Consider the following 5,614-nt stretch of genomic DNA (forward strand, 5'->3'; position numbering starts at 1 on the left):
GGCCCAGGTGCACGAAATTCGTGTATGGGAGGCAGGGTCGGGGGCGTCCCTCAGCCCAGCCTGCACCCTCTCACAATCCGGGACCCCTCGGGTAGGGTCCCTAGGCCTGGCCGTCAATCAGGGCCTATCAGGGCTTTCCTTCCCCCCGCCCACCCACTGCTCTGGCTGCTGACAGCTGGCCACGCCCCCACCGCTGCCACTGCTTACCATCTGTGCAGGGCTGCCCTCCCTCCCCTGCCACCAGTCGCCTCCCTCTGCGGGCGATAGGCATGGGGTTCAATTGCTTGGCTGGCCTGGGCCTCCCTCTGTGGAGTGATCACTGGCCAGCCCCGCACACCCGCCACAGTGTCGCTGGCTGGTGGCCTGGGCCTCCCTCTGTGGGGCGATCGATCGCAGAACCCCCAAATTGATCACCCTGCAGAGGGAGGCCTTGCCCACCTGCCGCTGCACCACCTACCTGGTAGCCTCGGTCTCCCTCTTTGGGGCAATCGTGGAGCCCCCCCCCCTCATTGATCACCCCACCAGCCTGGGCCTCCCTCTTTAGGGCAATTGTGGGGCGATGGCGGGGCGCCCGACTAATCGCATCGCACCTCCCTTGGCTGGCCTGGTGCCAGTGCGTGTCATAGCATGGTCGTCCAGAAGGCTGTCCAGACGGTTGTTCTGCTGTTTGGTCTAATTAGCATATTAGCTCTTTATTATATAGGATTATATGCATGCACCACATTTTATTTAACTATTAAAGATAGATAATTGATTTTTAGAGAGAGAGGAAGGGAGAGGGAGAGAAAGAGAAACATTGATGTGAGAGCTCACAACCTAGGCATGTGCCCTGACCAGGAATTGATCCAACAACTTTTTGGTGCACAGAAGGACACCCAAACAACTGAGCCACACCGGCTAGGGCCACAAATAGCATTTTTAATGTGTAAAACACTGTGTTGTGGTGTTTTTTTTACAATCAGATTGACTAGAATAACACAGCAGTGGAACTCCACCAGTGTTAACCCCTTTCTAAGTGTCTGAGGAATCCTATGTGGACTTGTGCTGTACACTGACCAGGCTGTCACACGCTGCTGTGGTGCCCGCAAGGCTGCCTCCAGCCTGGTCCCTCGGGGTGACGGAGAAAAGGGTACAGGGTGGAGCCTGGTGTTCGGGGAGAGGCAGCACCGGGACTGCCATCCTGGGACAGTGGACTGAATGTGCTGTGTGCTCTGCTAAGCATCTTACTTATCTCCTAAGTCCCTATAACAACCCCATGAGGTGGGGGAGGTGCACTGCTTTTAAAAATGACGCTTTAAGATGAACTTACCCAAAGTTACACAGCCAGAAAATGGCAAACCTGAGATTCTAACCCAGATGTGGCTGCAAAGCCAGCGTGAAGGTGACCGTGGCCCACGCATGGCTGCAGAGGGGTGGCGGGGAGGTCTCCAAACCCGGTTGTGACCACAGCACAAGCCTGGGAAGCCACTTGCTGTCTTTCTCCACCCACAACGGTCTTAGTTCTAAGACCTTAACCCTAATCTACAGGCTAAAATGGCTTTTAATTTAATGCAGTTTTAGAATTTTTGCCTTCAAAGGGTTAGGAGAGAATTCTAGTTTAATTTCAAACTAAAGCTGTAGAGAACCACGAACTTTTCTCCCGAAGATAAAAAATAAGAACTGAAATTCGCATTATATTTTGCAGCTAACAAGCATTACCCAATTTGAATCTCAAAATCACCCTGTTGGATAAAAACTGAATTCAATTCAATCAACCTGCTTTGTGTCCCAGGAACTGAACTGAGTCTTCCAAAAAAAAAGGTAATCCCATTGCCTGCTCTCCCTTAAAAACTCTCCCAAAACCACATTTTTAAAATAAAACCAGCTTATATGACTTTTAATCCAATCTACTATATTTCAAGAAATCTAATGCAGTTCTTTTCTCCAGTTTGGTAACAGATGATTCTACGCCCTAGGAAAAGCACCAGGCGAAGTAGCAGGTTTGCATTTAAGGACCATGTCACTGCAATAACGTGTCTACACACACACACACACACACACACACACACACCCCACATGCACACCTAGGGCACAGAACTGATGTTAAACTCAACATACTTTGGATGTATCTCCACTGCTACATAAATGCTTGGGGAAATTAGCTTAATTGTTTATATAAGACGTGAATTGTGCTTTTACATGTGCTAGTTTTTGAAAAAGGGTATGCAAGTAATCAGACTGTGTTCCTGGCCTTGAGAACCATTTCCTGAAGTGCTTTTAATTGAGGGGAAAACACGTAGAGGGAGCAATAGAGCCTGGCTTCTCTGGGCAGAGGAGAAACAGAAACCACCACAAACTGGATACAATTCAAGTCTACTGCAGTGATGGCGAATAACTGCTTAGGCCTCCTTGTCCAAGAGGGGGGGGGGGGGGGGGGGGGTGATTGCCTCCAGGACACAGCAGGGCTGCTGAGAGACTACACCCATTCTCCTCCAACAGCACCCCCTCCCCCGCCAAAAAATGCAAGGTCTGCACCATGGACATCATGGCGTCTCTGACTGACAATAAGCAAACCCAACCATAAACCCATTAGAGGAGTCTGGGCTACAGTCAGTCACACTTCACTCTCTTGTTCCAAATCACCAAGTGCTATACGTTCAACCAAACATTACTTTCTAAAAGTAAAAATTTAGCCGAAACTGGTTTGGCTCAGTGGATAGAGCGTCGGCCTGCGGACTGAGGGGTCCCGGGTTCGATTCCGGTCAGGGGCATGTACCTGGGTTGCGGGCACATCCCCAGTAGGAGATGTGCAGGAGGCAGCTGGTCGATGTTTCTCTCTCATCGATGTTTCTAACTCTCTATCTCTCTCCCTTCCTCTCTGTGAAAAATCAATAAAATATATTTAAAAAATAAAATAAAAAAATAAAAAATAAATAAAAGTAAAAATTTAAAAAAATATATGAATAGGCTCAGGGACCGTAACGAAGTTAGTTTTCCTGTCTCTCCCTTCCCTTCCTTCTTACTTTTCTTCACCACCTTGCATATAGTGCTCCCGTTGTTGGCTCACTCGAAGGGCCCAACTCTCAGTGCACTTGCTTATTTCAAGTTAGCTCTTAGGTCCACATTGTTCTCGAAGAAGTGTGTGGAGGCTTGAATTTGGCAGCAGCCATCTAGACCTGAAACTACCCAGCTGACTAGGAATCAAACTCAGCAAAACACAAAACATCAGTGCTTCTGGGCTGGCCAAAATGTTTTGCATAAATAGAACCACTGAAAGACAGTAAAGACAAAGACCAAACTTACATACTAAAAAGTTCAATTCAAAAATTCTTTGCTGTACACTTACATTGTATTTTGCTATCACTGTTATACCCTGTATCATGTTTGAGCCCTAAATTGGAAAGGTAAAATGTATGAAGTTTGGCTCTGGAAAAGCAATTTATAGCAAGTTTTTGCATTTAGGTGTCTACTACCCTATAAACGTCAATATTAAAAGCAACTCACTATGCTATTCCTAGGAATTTAAAAAGTCAGATTTCAATAGACTGAAAGGAAGGTGTGTCTTTACCTAACACTGACCAACCCCAGAGGTTTGTGTAGAAATGGGAATAGAACAATCTTGGAGTGGTGGGAGGGAGATCAATTTACAAGGAGCTTAATGATAAAGCTAATTTACACACTCTAAACAAGTTTTCAGAGATTGTGAGTTTAGCAAATTTAGTTGGCAAGAAATGCTTACTGCTTACTTTGGTCTTATTAAAAACTCACCCACATCTTGTAGGAGGTAGAATTCTACGGGGCCTCATGCTCTCCTCCTCCTGACTGCGGGGGGACCTGTGCCTTCTGGCAACAGCACACGGCAGAGGTGGAAGGATTTCACAGGGGGGTAAGGTCCCACATCAGTTGGTTCTGAGTTCCTCGAAGGAGAGATTCTCTGGGGTGGGCCTGACCTATCAGTGGAAGTGTGTAAAGGGGGACAGGCTCCCCCTGAGGGTCAGAGACTATCTCGGATGCCAGCTTTGACCATAAGGGGAAACCCACCAGGTGAGAACTGCAAGGAGCCTCGAGAAGCAGAGGGCAGGGTGGCGGGTGCAAGAACTGAAGCCCCAATCCCAGAGCAGCCAGACATGAAATCCGTCAACAACCCAAATGGAGGTGGAAGCAGGTCCTTCCCCAGTCAGAACGCCAGGCAAGAAGGCAATCCTGACGCCTGAAAACAGCCGTATTAGACATGGCGTCTAAGCAGAGGACCCTGCAAAGCTGTGCTCAGGCCCTGACTTGCAGAACCTGAGAGATGCTGTGTTTAGCCATGAAAGTTGTCATGTAACAATAAGCAACCGACACATACGTTAGCGTCCTCTGCCACTCTCATCTGAAATGTTTTCAGTCTTTCCCCATCCAGGATCCCCTTCCCATGCCGGACTTGTGTCCTTCCACATGAACACAGCCCAGGGGCATCCCTGGACCTCGGTGCTGCAGCTGCTGCTGACGGTAACACTGAGCACTTCGGTGACCAGCACTGCTCCGGGGTCACAACCACCTTAGGAAACGTCCCCATTTTGTAAGTGGGAACACCAAGGCGCAAAAGAGGTTAAGAAAGTTGCCCAAAGTCACAAAAAGCTGGTTCTCAGAAGAGTCAGGATTCAACCCAGGCAGCTCTCTGCAGAGCACATGTCCCAGCCATTATGCCCACCTGCCTAGTCGCTGCAGTGTCTCCAGCAAAAGGAAGTGTCTCCAGCAAAAGGAAGCTGTGATGGCAACGGGCGCTGGTGCAGGGAATAGCTGGACAGAGTTGGGACCCACTCAGACTGAAGAGCCCAGAGGAATACAGGCTTTGCCGTCACAGGCACGCTGCAGCCTGGCACTGTCAGACAGTTAGTCACCACTCACGCCATCCCAGGGAGGACATTTCTAAAAGAAAATAACTGCCCAGCCGGCATGGCTCAGCGGTTGAGCGTCGACCCAGGAGGTCAGGGTTCGATTCCTGGTCAGGGCACATGCCCAGGTTGGGAGCTCAATCCCGAGTGTGGGGAGTGCAGGAGATGGCTGATCAATGATTCTCTCATCGTTGATGTTTCTATCTCTCTCTCCCTCTTCCTTCCTCTCTGAATACTTTTTTCTAAAAGAAAAACAAATAACTTCATTTTCAAGTAAAATATATAGGAAACTGCACTATAAACAATATTAAAGGTTCCTGGTACTTATTTTAAAAGACAGTTTATTGCACATCAGAAACAGTTTAACACTTACAGGGGATGGTGTCCCCATGACTCCTTCCAGCTGGAATTACACACGAAGCAGTAGATACCAGAGCAATTAAGTACTGTATAAACACTGCTGAAGGGTCAAAAAGAGGGAGGTTCATTCACTGACTAATAACGCAGTCATAAACAAACAGCAATGTTATGCAACTGAGAAAATTATTATAATTGAATCTACACAGCTGGGCACGAATAGAAGCATATAGAAGCAGTAGACAGAGCAATTAAGTACTGTATAAACACTGCTGAAGGGTCAAAAAGAGGGAGGTTCATTCACTGACTAATAACGCAGTCATCATCAAACAGCAATGTTATGCAACTGAGAAAATTATTATAATTGAATCTACACAGCTGGGCACGAATAGAAGCATATA

General features: G+C 47.7%; 1 protein-coding gene across 4 annotated transcripts in view; it reads right to left on the bottom strand.

Annotated features, from left to right (window-relative positions):
• CHD7 (chromodomain helicase DNA binding protein 7) overlaps window positions 1-5,614 on the bottom strand; it is a 122,971-nt gene that overhangs the window by 85,568 nt on the left and 31,789 nt on the right. Inside the window, exon 2 of one of the 4 annotated variants that reach the window (XM_014544101.1) lies at window positions 2,295-2,298. The exons of the other annotated variants lie outside the window; for them this stretch is intronic. The gene's annotated coding sequence lies outside the window, so the exon portion shown is untranslated. The remainder of the gene's footprint in view (window positions 1-2,294; window positions 2,299-5,614) is intronic. 4 annotated transcript variants of the gene reach the window in all.

The sequence above is a fragment of the Myotis brandtii genome, unplaced genomic scaffold, assembly GCF_000412655.1.
Source record: "Myotis brandtii unplaced genomic scaffold, ASM41265v1 scaffold351, whole genome shotgun sequence".
NCBI classification, from domain to species: domain Eukaryota; kingdom Metazoa; phylum Chordata; class Mammalia; order Chiroptera; family Vespertilionidae; genus Myotis; species Myotis brandtii.